The following is an 18672-nucleotide window of genomic DNA, read 5'->3' on the forward strand; positions in this document are numbered from 1 at the left end:
TTAATTCTCCTTTACTCTGCTTTCCCATGAAAGGAGAAAATGGAAAAGATACTGTATTTTAATAGCAGTTTAAGAAAAATGCAAGCAGAGACTCACAGAGCACAGGCTCCACAGCATTTAAAATCACAGAACCACAGAACCCCTTGAAATGGAAGGGACCCAGTGGAATCACACACTGCACTGCACCCCTGCGGGGCCCTGGACATCACCCACCTTCATCTGCTCAGGTTCTGTGCTCTGAGGTTGGAAGGGAAGCACAGTGCAAGTTTTGATGGTGTATTTAAGCCTTTCTATAAAGCACAAACTAGAAAAAAAAAAAAACAAAACAGATTTTCCTCCTCCTTTGAAGTCTATTTTTCTTCTGAATTAGAAAAAAAAAGAAATCCCTTCTTAAAATAAAACCAAAGATCAGCATTTCCAGAGACAGGAAAAGCCACTATGCATTATATACACTATCCACACACACACCAAAAAAAAAAAAAAAAAAAAGCTGAAAACTCTGGCTTTGTCCCAAGGCATCCAGACGCAGCTCTGTGCCGGCACGCACACAACAAAGACGCTGAATTCAGGATGTTCAAGCACGTTTCCTTCACTTACACCTGGTAAGCTAACAGTACCAAAGCCCTACATGTTATTTTTGGCATCGACTGCAAGAGACCAGCCCAGCCCCACAGACCCCTCACGTCCAAAGCGTGGAAGCACACACTGTGTGCTCTGCACCATCTGGGCCATAACCTCAGAACAGAAACCCCCTCAGGAAGCATATTAAAAATGGGATAATGAAGGCAACCGACAAAACAATCGGTCCTTCTTGTTATCTTCAGTGCTTCAGCAGCCTGCAGTGTCAGCACAGAATTACCACCACACACAGCACTCCTCAGCACTGCATGTTGCAGATATGTACCATGTTCTGCTTTTGAAAGCACCCATAGGTACTCTCTTGGAGGCATCACGTATTCATATTATCGGGAAATGAGATGTAAGAGGAGGCTCTTACACAGACAGACACAGAAATGTCAGTTATGCTGTTCAGTGTGCTTTAAGCAGCAGGCGAGGCCAAAGGAGATTATTCCCCACGTTGTCAAACACACAGAAAGCCAGACGTGTCAGAGTGCCTCTCCAGACGTGTCAGTGTGCCTCCGTGTCTCACAAAAGGAGCAGTGATTTGTAAAGTTTAAATGCAACACTACAGCAGTTCAGCAGACTAAAAAAACACCCTCACATCCTTTCATTATATACCTCAGTGTTTCTCTGAAATAAAAGTTTAAAAGTGAGTTTTGAAGTGATTTTGTTGTCACAAAAACATTCATCCTCTGTTTTCCCTAAAATTCAAGAATTCTAAAACAAACAAACAAGACCTGTTACAAAGCTTTCTGTACGTTGCCTCTTCATTAACTCTTTCCAAGAGAGCTACAAGCACACAAACAAGTATCTTTTAAACACATCATCCAAGCATCCAAAACACCCTCAGAGAGCAGTTCTTTTGATGAAAAAGGACTGAAAAAGTGGGACGTGTAACGGCAGTCCAACACAACGTCCTTCTGAGCAGCACACAGAAATCTGTGCTTTCAGAATATAACAGGAGAAAATGACAGACATTCTCAATGACTGCACCTGCAATGTTAAATATTGATTTCCAATCTTTGTTTGCATGCTCCTAACAAGGGAAGCACTTGGTGCCACACTGTTTATCTGAGCACATTCCTCCAGAGGCATTATCTTTGGTTTCTGAGAAACGCTCTCCCAAGCTGGTAGCCAAAGTGTAACTTTTCTGACCTTTGTTCAACAACAGCAGCAACAATATAGCAACACTTCTCATCATCAATAAGCATTTCAAGCCATTAAAAAAAAAAAGAGAATCACTGCAAGAAGCACAGTATTACAAGAAACAATCATAAAACCATGCAATAAGCCAGCATGCACTCAGAAGGCAAACGTTTTATCACAGATAACAGATGCGAGTCTCATGCTTTCAAATGGCTTTTGCATCAAGTGACCAAATACCTGGGCAGGAGCGCTGTGAAGATTCACCACATCTCCCCTGGATCTTCACACTGCTGGAAATGCAGGATTCCAGCCTCTCCCCAAACAGACATAACTCCTCATGCTGCAGCAACGTCACCAAATGGTAACGTGTTTCACTGATTAATTAACTAGCTGAATAATTAAAAGTGTTGATGTTCTGTTTTTCAAATAATAATTCGAGTGCTTTCCTTCACATACACCACATGATAGAGGGACAGGGTGCTTGGCCATCAGTCAGAGGGCAGGCAGGCACATCACAAGTTCTATTTACAACAGAAGGATGATTTAATGATCTTAAGTTTTTGCTGATTTTATAGGGTTAGGGAACCAGCTGGATCAAACAGCTGCGTCTTCCTGCTGTAGTCACAAGCCTTATCCCTGTGCAGAGTTGCATCTTAGCAGAAAGGCAACAGCACCAGCAACTGGGTCAACAGAACAGGCTGAGAAAATCTTGACTGCTTCTACATAAAAATCAGGAGAATGGTCAAACCCAAACATTGCTCAAGTCAGCTCACCCAGTTAGCAACACACAACTAACCACTCCAGTACAGACTTCTTATCTGCAAGGAAAGATGTCTGAGGGAGTCTTTCATGGCTGCGTCTCAAGGGAGGAAGCTGTTTTTAAAAATACTTTGTTTTGCCTTTCCCTGAGGAATATCAGGACTGTATACTGATTATTTTTGTGGGTTTTGTCCATGAGGTCCTACAAACAAAGGTCTTATTTGTGAACTGTGCAACCCTTACACTAGTGAGCAATTACTCATGCAATCAGTCCCCATGAAGTCAGAAGAACTGTTTAGGAAAGAAACTGTTTGCCAACCTAAGGGTTGCACAATCAGAAAAAAATATAACAGAAACACAGGGGGGGATAAATTGCATCTGACAAAAACTACAATCATGAAATACCTGGCAACAGATTGTTATTTAAGTACAAGGAAGTGATTTAAACAGGAACAGTTGTAATAAGATTACACAATTCTCTATGAAAATTCTTAAAATGTCTTTGTTCTAGTAAAGCTAGGAAAAGACCACTGCCCTGGTAAAGGTTCAGAAATTGATGTTAAGTCTAGAAATTAACATAAGTTCAAACCAAGAAAAAACTAAAGGACATCCCTAACATCATTATCATCATTAACATCCATCACCCACCTCACGCCTTCAGCTTGCATGGGCATTGGGAGATTTCTCCTTAGCAAAGCTCAACCCAACTGAACAGGACAGCAAACTGAAGTACAGAGCTCACTCTACCTAGGTTTCTGCTTCTTAAGTAATGAAAACTACCAGTCTGATTTTGGAGACATTACCTTATGATGTGACACCTTCAGAACTGCAAGAACATCCTTTCAATCAAGGTTAACTCAATGTCTGGCAACTGGGTTTCTCAGGAGGGACAGATGTGGCGTTTAACTACGGCCCTCAGAATTCACTGCCCATCTCTAAGCTGTCATTTCTAGAACAGCAGGCCCACAAACTGCCCACAAGTTCAGCTACTGCTACACTGAACAACTGACAAGGGTATTCTGATTCTATCCTGTGGACTGGACATAAAACATCTTCAGGTAAAGGTTCCCAGCATGTTTTTAAACTAGCAAGCAGCTTTACAATTTAAACAAACAAACAAACAGTATCAATTAATTTGTAAAAATATTAAGTGATAACATTATAAGCATAAAAAAAGTAAATGATTCACAGGTTAATATTTTACTGTAAGAGCAGAAATTTCCATTGGAAAAAACCATACCACAAAATATTGGGTCTAAAGGTGATCATAACTAAGCCATGGTGAACGTGCACATCACCCCAGGAGAGACAGGAACCAGGACATCTATTTAAATAAGCAATAAAATGGGTGTATGTGTGCAAAGTGCAAGGTAATCATGAGGGCAAGAAAGTGCACTGAGATAGAAGCCTGGAAGACAAAAGATGGGTTTGTACCACTTCCACAGAAGCAGACTGCATCCCATCTGGATCACCCTCCAGAACCATTTTACCATGCCTTGTAAATGTAGTATTTATTATACTGGTACATGATTGAAGATTCAGCAAGTGGAGGCTGCATTAATAAAACAGCACTTAGAGGAAAGACAGGAGCAGTCAGCAACATGGAAGGGAACTGCATGTATCACAAGGTCTTGCACCAGAATTCCCACTAATTACTTCAGACAGCTCAGGGAGCTGTATTCCTAACTGTGGAAGAGCTATTAGATAAAATGAAAATAAACTGCATACACCAGGACAACACAAGTACAGCGTCAGATTTTGGAGAACTGTATGCAGCCAGTTGTAAAGCCACTGTAAAGCCAAGATGTAGAGAGCCTGAGATGTAAACAGCTCCGGGAGCTGGGACCTGCTCATACCAGAGCTCTGCACTGTGCTCCAGTTTCCCACCTGAAAAGAGCAGTCGTTGCCAGGTCGGTAGGCAGGGCAAGGCATGAGCGGCGTGAGCAGACCAAGCCTGACCTCCAGAACAAGCTGGGAAGGAACAGTTAGAGACATTTATGTTAACAGCCCTGGGTGACATGAAAACAGATATATACACTATTAACAATTAACGCAGTGCAGAGCATTGATGCTGGGATCTATTTTTAAGATTAGTTTTTGTAACCGTATAAAAGAATGAGCTAACAGTTATCTATAAAGGAAAAAGCATTTCACTAAACATAGTATTACTGAAAATATTCCAAGTAATATTTCCACATAAAAAATGCATAAAGGTGAACTAAAAATCAAATTCTGATAAACATTTCCAGTTGCCAATGGCACTGGGACTAAAAAACACAAAATACTTTTACATCCATTTTCTAATGGTATAATCGCTCACATAAATTCCAATATTTATATGCATTGAACTTCAGGTGGTAACTCTGAACACATTCAGTACAGCCCAAAGGAACTCAACCTCAGTAATTTAATTTACCTCCTACTTAGAAACTGCCCCAAACTTCTAATTACTTCCAAACTAGTTTGCCTGATCACAGTATAGACCACCACCACGAAGTCTACCAAACCCAAAGCAATATTGCTACAGGCAAACTGGTAAACACGCAGTAACAGCTTTTCTGTAACTTTCTGCCTCCTACATCACTTCCCAAGAGGCTCAGCTGCTATGGCCATCCAATTCTAGATCCATCCTGAAGCTTACAGCCTCCCAATTCATTTATTCTGTTATACAAGCATTCTATTTTTCTTTTTTTTTTTTCCTCATGGGAAAGGAAAGCAATTCCATACCAGCCACCAAAACTGATTAATTCTGAGATTTTAAGGTCTGCTATTCAGCACATACCAGTATGTAACCAAACTGACATATATCAATGCTAGCAGACCTGCAATTAGACCTAAAAGGTTTTATTCCAGAGGACAGCATACATGTTGTTCTCCTCCACAGTGTCTCATGCTTTCTTAATGAGCAGCTAGGCTACTGAAATGCACAAAAAACACTGCTCTTTGAAGCACTTAAGACAGCAGGATACTGGTACATTTCAATACTTTCCCTGCACAGATCAGAGCAAGACAAAGTGGAAAAAGAACATTACAGGCATTCATACAAACCAGACACCTTTCATTTTCTATTAGCAAGATCCCAAGAGACAATTTAGTACTCTGCGAATATGGCACTGGAAGACTGGAAAGTTGTTTCCTGAGTACCAGTCATTGCACAAAGGTTTCAGAGTGTGTTATATTCTTGACCAGACAAAAGCAACACTCATTTCCCCATCCTACACAGGAGCAGCATCATGCACATCATAGCTAATCAGTAAGATATTTCTCCTAAGACATTAAAATTTAATTACTCCTTGGGAGGAAGGAAAAAAAAAAGCCAATTCCTCTATCAAGATTATCAGCATTTTTCTGAAGTAACAAATTAGGCCTTTGGCATTTCGCAGCAGTGATCCAAGATTTGAGGCTTCTTAAAAGCTCCAAGTTTTGAAGCAATCAAATGGCTGACAGCTGGAACACAATTAGCATGATTAACCAGTTATTTAAATAACAACACACTCAGTACAAGCACAATTCATCCACACGCATTGCATTGTACAGCACTGCTTGCACTGGACATCAGATGTTTGTCAACTGTTCATTAAATATGACTGTAAGAATAATGGACGTGGAAAACACCATGGAATTACCACCAGCAAACTGACAGCCAGGGCTTGGGTCTCTGTTCTGGTAGGACAGGCCTACCAGGTGACTTCCAGATAGGACTTTTCTTTTCAACATATCACCCAAGGCTATTTAGCTCCTGCTTAAGCAAAAAGTCTCTTTTTTTTTCTTTTTTTCTTCCTCCTAAAAACGGAGTGGTTCTTTATACCCTATTTCTTAAAAGGGAGCACTATTTTTCATTTGTCAGAACTCACAAAAAGCTGCCACCCATGCAGTACCATCATTGCAGCAGGATGATGTCACATAGCTGCTCTATGACATCAAGGAAGTTGCAATCAGCATCACTAAGTCAAGCTTCCTGAAGTGTAACTCACAGTCAGCTCAGCCTTATCAGAACCCGTCTTCAGGAATGCAAACTCATGGTTAATTTGTACTTGGTAATTTTTGATAACACGGTTAAATATTTAATATATGGCAGATTATCTCTGAAACTCTATCCAGTCAGTCTGCCGTGACCCCTGAACTGCAAGAGAAAACGTATCAGAAGTTTTAATCCTTCACAAGGAAACACAATACATGAGTTTGTTTGAAAATAATGTGTCTGGGAATCAGCCAAGACAAACATATTTTGAAGTACTTCCTAAACAGACTGCATTTTGCCGGAGATATGGTTATTACATGTTTATATTTTAATCAAAAACCAAAATCTAAATCTAACATCCAGCATTTTAAACCTAAGCAATTCGGTTCTCTCTGACCTTGCCTCGCACAAAATACAGCATTACGCAAGAGCCCCATATTTCCATAAAAATTTCAGCAGGGAGAATCATACAACCGAACCCCGTGCCCTGATTTGCATTTTGAACTCCCGAAGTCCAGCCTGCAACATCCGCAGCTCAGCTCGGCCTTCGGGACAAGCGCTCCGGATGGAAACGTAGAGCTGGGGTACTTCCTTTGTAAGGACAGAACCGTAGGGTCGTTAACGTTGGAAAAGACCTCTCAGATTGTCAGGCCGGTGTCGATTTGAACGATTATTGAGCTTTCTGGATGTGTGATGAGGAGGGGGGAAGGCACTGCACGCCCCTCGGCCGAACGGCGCTGAGCTCACATAGCTGTTAGCGCCGTGCCTCACGGCTTTGCAACAGGGGAGGCTCATTGTTGGCAGCCCGTAATGACCGCTGCCGGAATATCGTTCCGACATACAGCGATTAACGCAGGGCGCTAACTGCTCAAAGCACAGCATCCAACGTGCCGCGGGGAGAGGATTAAAAATAAATTAAAAATAAAAAGGAGGAAAAAAAAAAAAAAAAAAAAGAAGAAGAAGAAGGGGAAAAAAAAAAAAAAAAGAGGGAAAAAAAAATTCTTAAAAAAAAAAAGCAGCCCGGTTGCCCACGGAGCTCACGGAGCCGGGCCGCTCCCGAACGCAGCCGCCGCTCCCCCCGCCCAACGCCGCGCTCCTCCCGGCGGCACCGGCTGCTGCCGGAACCTCCTCCCGCCATGATGGCAGAACTGTTGCTGCCCACCGCCCGACGCGGACGACAAAAGGCAGCCCCGGCCCCGCGGGGCGCACGGCGGCCTCCCCCGGCCCCGCTCGGCTCCCCGCGCCGCCCGGCCCTCCCCGGCCCCCGGGGGCCCTTCCCGCGCCCAGCCCGCGCCGACGGGCGAGGCCGAGGGAAAGGAAGGGGCCCGGGCGGCCTTCCCGCCGCCTTTCCGCGCGCCACCCGCGGTCCCGGACTGACCTGAGGGGAACGGGAGGAGCGCAGGAGGGGTCCCGGCGCCCGTCCGCCGCCGCCTCTGGCTGGGTTTGACACCCACACGCACCATCCAACATGGCGGCGGCCGGGGGGAGGCGGCGGACGAGGAGGCGGAACCGGCGGCCGCGCGCGCGCCCCCGAGGCGCGGCACCGGGCCGGGCGCGGCGGGGAGAGAGCGGGGGCGGGAGATGGAGAGCGGGCGGCGGGCGGCGCCCCGCGTCCTCAGGGCCGCGCGCTCCGCTCCTCCTCGGGAGGCGGCCGGGCCGGCGTCGCGTCCGACCGTCCGCACCCAGCGCTCCTCTCCTCGTCCTCGCGTCAGACTTAGCAGTGTGACAATAAATGCTTGTATTTGCTTTTACGCGGCGTTTTCGTGTTCAGGGGCGCCTCAGGGCGATGATGTGGGGCTGCAGCGAGACCTCCGCGGTCACCGCGCTGCCATCAGCGTCGCCTCCAACCATCCCAGCTCACCGCTCTTATCTTCCTCGTTATATTAGGCAACCTAATAACAAACAATGCTTTTAATGGCGTTTTCTGATCTAGAGACGCTTCGCGCGGGGGCTGTACTGAGACCTGCGTGGTCGCATTGAGGGGAGCTGGATGCAGGAAGGACTGTGGTAGCAGGAGCCAGGCAGCCTGTAGCTCATGGCCTTCCCTTGTCGGGGACACAGCGCCCGGCATCGCGAGCTGGAGGAGGTCAGTGGTCTCCTCGTGCTTCTCTGAGTGTTTGTTCCTATCGTAAAGCTGTGGGACAATTCGAGGAAATGGGACGTGGCCGTGCTGGAGACAGCAAAGGTCAGCAGAGGCTGGGAGGGACACGTTACAGCTGGCTCCAGGTAGCACTGCTGCTCATTTAAAGCCCAAATTCCTGAGCGATCTCGCCTTATTAAACACAATAAAACAAAGGAAACAGAGCAAAACTCAGTTTATAAGGTATTGCTTTTCCAAGGGAAAGGAGCGCTGCAAACTTACAGCCCAGCACTTCGTCCCTCTGAGCTGGTAGCAGAATTCCTCAATCTGAGACAGACCCAGGTTTAAATACAGAAGAACAGGGACTGCAGCAAAGCACAGGGTAAGCTGCATTGAAAGCAACTTGTTTTAGAAATGCTGCAAGTTGAAATGCTTCAAATACCATCTGGTAGTTGGGAAGCCAAGTCTGCAGCTAGCTGTGATATGGTTTAGTTGTTAACCTTGAGCTAGGGGAGCCCAGCATCTGCAAGCATCTGACACTATCAGCAGAAGCTGAAAGAATACTTCCCTTTTTTGTCTTTAGAAAAAACAGCATTGATAGAAAGCTAAGGTCTCTATGCATGTTCATTAAGCCTAATGATTAGGTGCTGACAGCTCTGAAGAACAAGAGGAAAGCTCTTGTTTAAAGTAAAACGTGCAGAAGATGAATGTACCTTCTGCCTTCTCTCCTGCCTAACTTCCTCTCACCTCTGGGCAGATCTCTCAGAAACAGGTGTGAGCTTCCCCTATGCTTCCAGCTCCATCCCAGGTATCTCCAGGGCTGTGCCTGCAGCTCAAGTGTACAAATAAACAAACCCAGCAGAGAATTCTTGCAGCTGGCACACCTGTATCAACACTACTGCATTTTCTGTCAACTTGATCAAGCCACTCTGTACAGGCAAAACAAGCTGCCTGAGTGAAATTAAGGGTTGTTTTGTTCTGTTTTGTTTTACTAGAGTTGTATTAACACCTTAAACTGTGTCGGTGAAAGGCTGGCCAGGTTCCCTGGATCATTACAGCTGTACCAACAGAGATTTGCCCAGGCTACAGTGGGACAATCCTGAGGACACTCAGCAGATCTAAAATTCTTCTTGCACGCTAGCCACAGCCGGCAGCTAATTGTGCTGTGATTTTAAAGCCAGAAGCCAGCTTGGCAAGCTTTCCAACCTAGTCCTGTCCTCCCTGAACAGGCTGCACCACACCTTGGATGTTGACCCATGACATTCTATCAAGTTGCTCACAGCACACATTTCAGCCCCGTTGGCAGAGCCAGAGTTCAAGGCCATTATTTGCAAAGTGAGTTCAGCATCAGAAGGCGATAACCGCGGCGTCTCCCCAGTAACTGCTACAGCAGCAGAGCAGTCCACGTGGAGAAGGCAGATGGAGGCAGCGAGTGGGAGGAAAGGGGCCTTTGCACTGCAAGGAGCAGAAAGACAAGGAGAGAGTTGCAGTGTGATGCTGGGCATGCAGGAGGCTCTCCCAGCACAGCCAAGGCGCAGCCTGCCCCAACCATGGCTGCCCCCCGAGCTAATGTAGCCACGTGGCTACAAGGAGCCCCAGGAGAGCCTTCCACTGCCATAACGTGAACATCGCCCACACAGCAACTGCCACCACGTGGTGCTGAGCACACCGCTAATTAGCTAATGAGTTTGTTCCAAATGTCTGGCCACGGTGTGACTGACAACAGGAACAGCACTCAAGAAGCACTGAACAATGACAAGTACATTCGTCTCCTCTCAGTGACCCCCGCCCCGCATTAACAAATGGGTCACAAATAACAGTGCTTTGCAGTGATCTAATCCTCCTGCCATATGTCGGCTGGCCGAAAAAAAAAATACAGAAAAAAAGCTGCACTGAGAATGCCGAAAAGCTCTGCAAAAAAAACATAAGGAAAACTCGATAAATATATCTCTGCAGTTTGAAATTTGATTTCCTCACTCTATTGTTTCTCATTTCCTGAGAGCTGGCTTGGTGGATCACATTTTCTGCTTCTGTCTCCAGCATTTGTAACCAAACAAGACTGAATCTCATTATACTGATGCATGGCTCTAGCTGCATGCAATTCAATCACAGTCATTTTTGCTCCATTACCAATTTCCCTTCCCATTCTTAACCTATAGGTCTTCAAAGGAATCAATTCAAAAATAGACTAGCATCATCTAATGAAGGTATGTTTAATGCTCAGCATTTAACTCTGTATTAAGCAGGCAAGGAAGAAGCTGCCTGGTGTATCAGAAGGTCAGCCATCCTCCACTCACACTGACCCCAGTGGGAGCTGGCATTTCTCAGCCTCCCTGGGAAGTCAGATGCTTCCACGAGGGGGTAAATAAGGACTCAAGTCCCTTTAGTGCCCAGCTTTGTAAATCTGCTAATTAAATGAGAATATGGGCAAATGCAATCATTATTGTCCTCAGAGCCAAAGAATCAAGGCATTTCTCAACACACACAGGCTCTCTTCTCAATTTTCTGAGCCATCTGCACATTGCTGACAGTGATATGGAACATATTCGGATTTACACCAAGTGATGTTCACCTCAGATTATTCCCTCCTGGATTCATGAACCTTTCATGGAAATATTCCAAGTCTGAGTTATGCTGGTAGTGGTACCTGCTGTCTGCAGCCAGACCACACATACAAAATTTGTCTAAAATAAAGACCAAAATAAAAGTTTGTTTCCTATTGTACTTAGGTTAATTTCTTTAAACATCTTCTATACTTTGAATAAACGTAGTTACAGGGGAAAAAAAAAAAAAATCAGAAAGATGAATGGTAAAGTGTGCCCCAATAAACCCCTGCCTGAGTTCAGCTGGAAATAACCCAGGTTTCATCAGAATAGAGCACACTTATGGCCAGTGTGATGATTTTAGTTTCATTTGTGATGCACACAAACTTGTAGAATTGTTTCCAGCGCAAACATTCATTCTGACAAGCTCAAAATTAATACACCTCTAATGCAGGCTTTTGGAACAGACCTTTTCTGAACACGTTAGCAGATTCATGAAAAGAGGAGAGAGAATGCAAGCCCAGCACATTGTCTTTCTTGAAATGAATATGCACTGACAGCACGAGAGGCAGTGACGTTTGAAACGTACTTAGTTGTAGTAATTACCAAGTGTTGTGTTTCTTCAGAAGTTAGAGTCCTTCTCCTCTGTGGGCACCTTCCTTCATGCCTTTCTCCTTACTGCTCTGACGGTACAGTTTCTCCCCATGCCACACTGAGAAACCAAGAAGTTGCTTACTCTAAATCCACTGAGGAGTGGAATTCCATAAGTTTCAGTTGACCCAGGTCAGGGTCTGCAGTTCCTGCCCTTCCTCCACTACCCCCAGCCACCTGGTTCCATTCCCTCCCTACCTCCAGCACTGGCTAACACCATCTGTGGTGAGAGCTAATCACTTTTTGGGGAGGAGGATTGCGTTGCAGCCAGTTGAGCTCTCTGAACCAGCTCAGCAGAGAAGGTCAGACAGACAGTTGTGTCAGCAGAAAGGAGAGGACAGGAGGGGACAGGAGGTTTTACTCTGATCAGACATAACCAGCATAACCATTCCGGGCTGGGAGCACTCCCCTGTTGGGACTGTCTGCACAGTTTTTACTGTCAGACTAAGATGCAGAACATTTGCTGTGACATTGGCTACTTTGCTACTGCCTGGTTCCACTGCCACCAAGCCAGAGCCTTCCAGCCCATGCTGGAGGACATGGATTCCCCTGCGGTCAGCACAGCTCATGCTGTCCCTCTCAACTTCCTCCTTGTCACGATGAGAGCACTTCCTGCCAGGAAAGGCCTGATGAACGACATCACCCTTCTGTGCTCCTTTATCATTCCAGCAGCCACCCAAGGAACATCACCTCCCTTTTGCTCCAGGCCTATCTGCAGCCCAATCTGGGCGTCGTAATAGCAGCCAAACTACAGGATGATGTGTGCTGTTGTGCAAGGATCTCATGTGGCCACAGATTATCCTCGCTCCTCCCAGATGTTGCTCACCTGGAGGGGGCTGCCCTGCCAGGCAAACACCTGGAGAGCAGCAGGAGCTGTGCTGCTGGCCCAAGCACTGCTCAGCATGTGACAGTGAGCAGACCGCTGAGGAAGGAAAAATACACTTTTGTACACTAAGAGAAGAGCAAGGGGAAAAGTAGTCTTCTGACCAGAGACATATACAACCAAGTAACAGGTGAGAGCAGTGTCAGCTCCTTGCAGTGTCCATGGCCACATCAGAAGTCTCAAGCACAAAGTATTTCATATTCAAGCACAAAACACAGAGCCTTTGAGAAGAGCAACACTTTGCTCACAAGGGTAAGCCCATTGATTCATCTGCCCCTTACTGGGAATGATTGGGGATAGAAAAACTGAAACAGGTGTAATCACACTCGTATACAGAGAATTGATGCAGCAGATAGTCCATGGGAGCTCCTTTTGTGCTATTCTCCCAAAGCACCCAGCAATGTCACATCTGCTTATAGCCCTGAGAAAAAAAGCTTTGTACCTACAGTGCAAATCTACAGCCACTGGTAGTGCAGAAATGTCATACTAATGCAGAGACAGGACTCCAGAAGCAGGGCAAACTGGAGGCATTTTGAGCTTTGCCTCTTTTAAACCAAGAGATTTGTGGCAGTGCTACTGAGCCCCTGGATTACAGCTGGTTGCCCATCACTGAGCATCACAGCTGAAAATCTCGTGGTTTTTCCCTTGACAGATGAAAACTGAGGGCTGTCTGTTTGGTTTGTGTTTGCACAGCACCCAGCTGGTTGCTTAATTACTTGGCCCAGTTTCGAGGTTTCTGATTCCCACTTCTGCAACTGACTTCCTCAGTTCTCAGGCTCACAGATCCAGTTGCAACTTTCACATCTGTATTCATGGTCACGACTCTTAGCTGGTTGATCACTGAGCATTTCACCCTCAACAGGTCCTCCCAGGTGATTTCATAATACAAACACCAAGGAGCAGCTCAGAGCTGTAAATACACGCTCCCTGTGTAATCACCAAGCAGATTAAAAACTCACCAGCTGGGCCGGGAGAGATTCATGGCAATCCATTAGGGCTCCAAAGCACGCACTCTGCACGGCACTGCAGGCAGGAAATTCTCAGAGCATGGTCAATTCTAACACTATTTGGCTGAGCTGCTACATGGATCCATCCTGCTGAACTGCTCTGCCAGCCCCTGGACCAGAGGGTTCCCTTGGCTGAGCTGAACCTGTACGAGCAACCTCCATCTCCCACAATGGCTGGCTGTTGAAGTAGCCATTTGGGCACAACGACTGACCAAGCAAGTTATATATAATCGGCTGTAATTAATACTCCTACGAGCTTCCACATTCTTAAAGACTGAACAAGGTGGAGAAATACAAGACTGCACCCTGACCTTGTAAGCACTGGAGGAAGACAGAGGAACCTGCTCTTTTCTGATCAGAGAAGGGACAAGGCCAGTGTCGGAGCCGCTGGGAACAGGCTGTGCACAGTGCTTCTGCTGGGGCACAAACCACAGCCTTAACCTCAATCAAAAATAGCTGCAGAGCTTCTGCAGACAGAAGGCTTCCTCCTTGTCCCAAGAAGCCTCTTTCTGTGCTCGCACATCACTGCGTGAACATGGTGGGTGTGCAAACTGTCACAGCCACAACAGATCTGAGCAATACTGAAACTGGCCTTTGCAGAGATGCACAAACTGATTAACCTGCTCAGCAAGTGTGAAAGCCAAAGCCTCAGCTGCCTCATGTACTGAATATCCCCCATGGTCACCAGTTGGCTGGAAGAGCAGTGCTGCTGTCAACATAGCGGGGCCTGAAAGCTGCTCAATTGGTCTTCACCAATTCACTGTCGATCACTACCAGTGTTGTGATTCTGGGCTGGACTCTACTGGTTTGAGCAGGACAAGTGCTGGTTTCCCATATGCTGCCCTACAGTTCTGTACATCAAACCTGCCCAAGCATCCTACTTGAAAGCTGGGACAAGGCACAGCATCCACACACTGTTTCCCAACTCTCCCAAGCAGGACTGTCCCAGGCTGTTCCCAAAAGCTGTGTGTGCACCTTTCCCCAGACTCCATTAGCTGGCATGTTTCATATCCTCAAGGCTCCCTCAGCCTTGCATACAGGTGGCATGCCTTTCAGCCTTCAGCACCCAAGGTGGTGTTCAGAGCCTGTCCTACACGGCAGATTTAAACACATGCTAAAATGATTTACTGAGCTGGTGAATGCCTCTGCCCCAGGGAGCCAGGAACAGTGCAGCTGTGCTGCTGGAGGCTGATCCAGCTTAGGCAGCAGTGAACAAATACGGCTTGGGCTACAGACCTAGGGTCAATCCTCAGAGAGTGAAAAGGCAGGTGCCAGCCTGGAGCAGGGCTGGAGCCCAAGCCTTGGTAATTTCTGAGGGTCTCCCAGAAGAAACTGTGCCCAGGGCACTTGGTTCTAACCATCCCTGAGCCAGCAAGCTGGCAAAGCCTACAGAGAGCAGGGACTCAGCTGGGGCTGTCTGGCTAAACGCAAAGCCGGCCAACACCAAAACCAGTTCCTCTTTCAGCCTGAGAACGGAAGAGAAAGGGAAGAAGACAGTAAATCTCTATTTCAGAAGCTTGCTGCCTAGTGAGCTGAAGGGAACGCCCAGCTGGAAGGAATACTCTGTATAAACACAGACTCAATGTTTTGCATATACTTTGCTACATATTTGATATGCATCTCTGTGTATGCATATGCCACAGGGACACTTACACGGGAAACATTTTACAGCCTGTGTTCACATCCATGCCTTGCAGCCCCCATGCTGAAACCCCAGAGCCATGCTGCTCCTGTGCCATCCTGTCTCATGTCCTCAAGTTCCTGGGAACCCTGTCAACCTTTCCGTGGAAGCAAACCCTGCCATTTCCAACTCTGCATGATGGTTCCAAGGGGAAGCACTGCCTTGCTTTCTCATTGCCATGTGCGAGTGCTGCTCATAAAGTTTGCTAAAAGAGGCACTGCTGCCTTGCTTTGCTCAGACCAGATCCTGCCTCACCCACGCAGGCAGATGTCTGGTGAGGCCTCAGCACCATTACTCTGCATTTCCACAGCCACTGTGTCAGAAATCACAATCGGACAATGTCCTGGGAAAGATCCATCCATTTTATTGTGGCGTCCTGCAGCCTTTGCTCACTCTTTTCTCTTGCCTTGCACAGGCACCAGAACCACTGGGAAATGGCACAAGGCAGCTCTATTTTGAGTTTTCTACAGAAGCAGAGGCCACGCGTGTGGATTCCCCTCTGAGGTTACTGGTACATTTTAGAATGCTCTGATGACAGGCTGGGCAGAGATTTCAGAACTGCTTCATTTCTAAATCTTTCCTGAAGCAGGGCAGCTAGGGAGAGGAGAAAGGTCATGCAAACCTCTGAAAGGGCTCAAGCCTTTACAAGGCTTCAGAGAATTCCCATCTCGAGGCCCAGATTACAGGAGAAGCAGCTGCCCCAGATGCTACAGCAGAAATAAATCACAGCAAAAGCTGAGCCAGGGGAACTCCTGTCTGCATTTGCTCCATCCCCACAGGAAAGGGTGGCACAGAGCAGCTGGAGCACCCGGGGAATCCACAGCTGCACCTGCATCCGCCCTGGCCAGACAGAAAGCCTCAGTGCTGTGCCTTCCCTCCGCTTCCTCCCTCTTGTCCTTCTCATCTCCCTCCTCAATAGGCAGTTTCAGGAGCATCACAGTGCCTGGATTCTCTCAGGGCTTTTACGGTGCATCCGGCACCCAGAGAATTACCCTGTGGGCACCACTCCAGCAGCATCCCTGCTGCCTGGCCAGGGATGCAGCCACACGCACATCCCCAGTGAGGGAACACCTCCCTCTGGCAGTCCCCAGGGTCTCCATCTGCCCTGGCACCAATCAGACCTCTGCCCCACAGTGCAATAGGCTCAGCCACCACTGCTGTCCCCAGTCCTGAGCCTCCCTGTGCCCATAGACACCCACGTCCCCGCCTCCTGTGCCACATCCCATGGATGCGTTCCCCCATACAGCTCCCCATGGGTGCCTGTATCCAACTCTGCTCTTGCACACATCCGCTCAGCCACAGCAGAGCTGGGTATGGTGCTAAAGGAGGAACCATAGCAGCTATTGCCACACTTCCAGAGGAAGGCATGACGTGAGCTCGGGCTTCATTGGTTATTAATAACTTCTTTGTTAACAGGCCAGCCCTAAGGAACCAAAATTGGACTGACTGAGAGCGCAGCCATCCCTGTGCAAGCCATCATTCACAATTTCTTCTGAAATCATTTCTGTTCTCAGAAGTCACAGACGTCCCCGCTGAGTCACTGCAGCACAGCATCCCCTCACCTACGCACAGGGCTTCACGCTTGGCTTTTTTCTTTTTAAATCCCAGAAAAATAACAGATGTCCCTGATAAGAGGGAGCTTCTCAGACACTGTTCACGTGGCAGGTTGTGCCAGGATACCAGCACACATGCACCATTTCCCTAGCACAAACCCTCTGCATGCTGCAGAGTCCTCCTGCTCCTCAAGAAAACTTCCTCTGCAGTGGATCCCTCCTTCAAGAAGCCCCCATGTCCTCCCCATGGCTGCGTGTCTCAGGATCCTTCCGATTCCTCTCCCTTTCATAGAATCATTAAGATTGGAAAAGACCTCTCATACCACCAAGCCCAATCCCAGCTCACCCCATTATGCCCACCAACCACGTCCCTCAGTGCCACATCTCCACAGTCCTTGAACACTTCCAGGTGGGAGATGAATGCCACTGTTTTCCTCACCCTAGCAGCCTCTGTCAGACATTCCAGAGCAGCACTCAGCAGTAAGTTTTGTAAAGCTTGCCCATCTGGCACATCACGGTGTTGCTCACACAGCCCAAAGCAGGTCAGGATGAAAGCAGCCAGCTGGGGAAGGCAACAAATCCTAAAGTCAGCACACCATTGCCCTTCTCACCAATCCATACCCAGCTGGTGGTTTCCATCCCCTTTTATTGGTCCCAGGGAGCACTCAGCTGCTGGGGCCCTGCTGGCTAACTTGTTAACGGCTCCCATCTCCACCACATGAGTCTCCATCACAGCCCTGACCTCAGAGCCAGGCACCAGCACTGTTTGCACCCATCACCCCAAAACCAAGTACCAAAAGTGAGATCCCACTGTCAGGATCCCACCCAAGGGCCCCTACTTCACCTCCTGCCACTACCGTGGGCAAGGGGACCCACTCCACTTTCCAGGCCTCTCCAGGCAGCACCATGGACTAGGGCAGAGTGAGCTGAGGGTTGCTCCATCACACAGCAGAAGGGGAAGAGGCTCTCTCCTTCCTCTTCCTCCCTTGATTGAAGGGAATTTGCAGCCATGTAAACACAGGATGTTGATGAAACACACTTGGCAGATTGGGCAATCTAGGGGTGACTGTGCCAGAGCAGATGGGCAATGCCAGCACCAGTGGCACCCTCCTTTGCCTGTCCCCAGGGCCACAAAATTCTACTTTTTTCAAGGAGAGGTGGGTGTGGATTAATCATGATACCCACATTCTCCTTTCCAGCCCTTGGGGTCTCCTCACAAGGCAGGACGATGCTTGTTGCGTGCAGCACCATGCATGTTGCTTCAGGCTGCAGATTCTGGCACTCATAACTGAACATGAGAGGGAGGAAAGCCCCTTGTTTGGGGATTTTTGGCTGGCTGAGGCCCACAGGTGGTCAGTGCTGCCTCCTGAAGCAGAGCACTGCAAGGACCCAGCACAGCCCTGCATCTGCAGCTGGGCACCATGGGGCCATGGCTCCTTCTGGGGGCTCTGGGATGGGGCAAGAATGGGATGGAGGGGCTTGGGGCTCAAAAGCAGGCAGAAGGATTTTCCCAGGAAAAGAGACAGAGGTAGGCACCTCTGATTCTGCTGAACACGGATGCTCGTGGCCATGGGGTGGCATCTCCCGTGTGCATGTGGGAAAGAAACACCAGAACTGCACCGTATGCACGAGGACATGGAGACAGGAGGGTTGCAGTGAGCAGGGCGGCATGCGACATTGTCCCTAGTCCCTGGTGTCCCCAGTGTCCCCTGGATGCTGCTGCCATCTGCTGGCAGGACCCAATCCTGCTCCGGTCCAGAGCGGCCGCTGCGTCGAGGTCCCCTCTG

The 18672-nt window shown here is 47.7% G+C and overlaps 1 protein-coding gene across 4 annotated transcripts in view; it reads right to left on the reverse strand.

Annotated features, from left to right (window-relative positions):
* EPN2 (epsin 2) overlaps positions 1 to 8018 on the reverse strand; it is a 40272-nt gene extending 32254 nt beyond the window's left edge. For 2 of the 4 annotated variants that reach the window (XM_031606591.2, XM_031606588.2), the window contains exon 1: positions 7866 to 8018. The gene's annotated coding sequence lies outside the window, so the exon portion shown is untranslated. Of the gene's footprint in view, positions 1 to 4413; positions 4498 to 6380; positions 7412 to 7865 lie in introns of those variants that run through there. The other 2 variants (XM_031606589.2, XM_031606590.2) reach the window with 2 other exon arrangements.
* Between the last annotated feature and the right edge of the window lie 10654 nt (positions 8019 to 18672).

This window comes from Phasianus colchicus, chromosome 16, assembly GCF_987193195.1.
Source record: "Phasianus colchicus chromosome 16, bPhaCol1.hap1.1, whole genome shotgun sequence".
In the NCBI taxonomy this organism is placed as follows: domain Eukaryota; kingdom Metazoa; phylum Chordata; class Aves; order Galliformes; family Phasianidae; genus Phasianus; species Phasianus colchicus.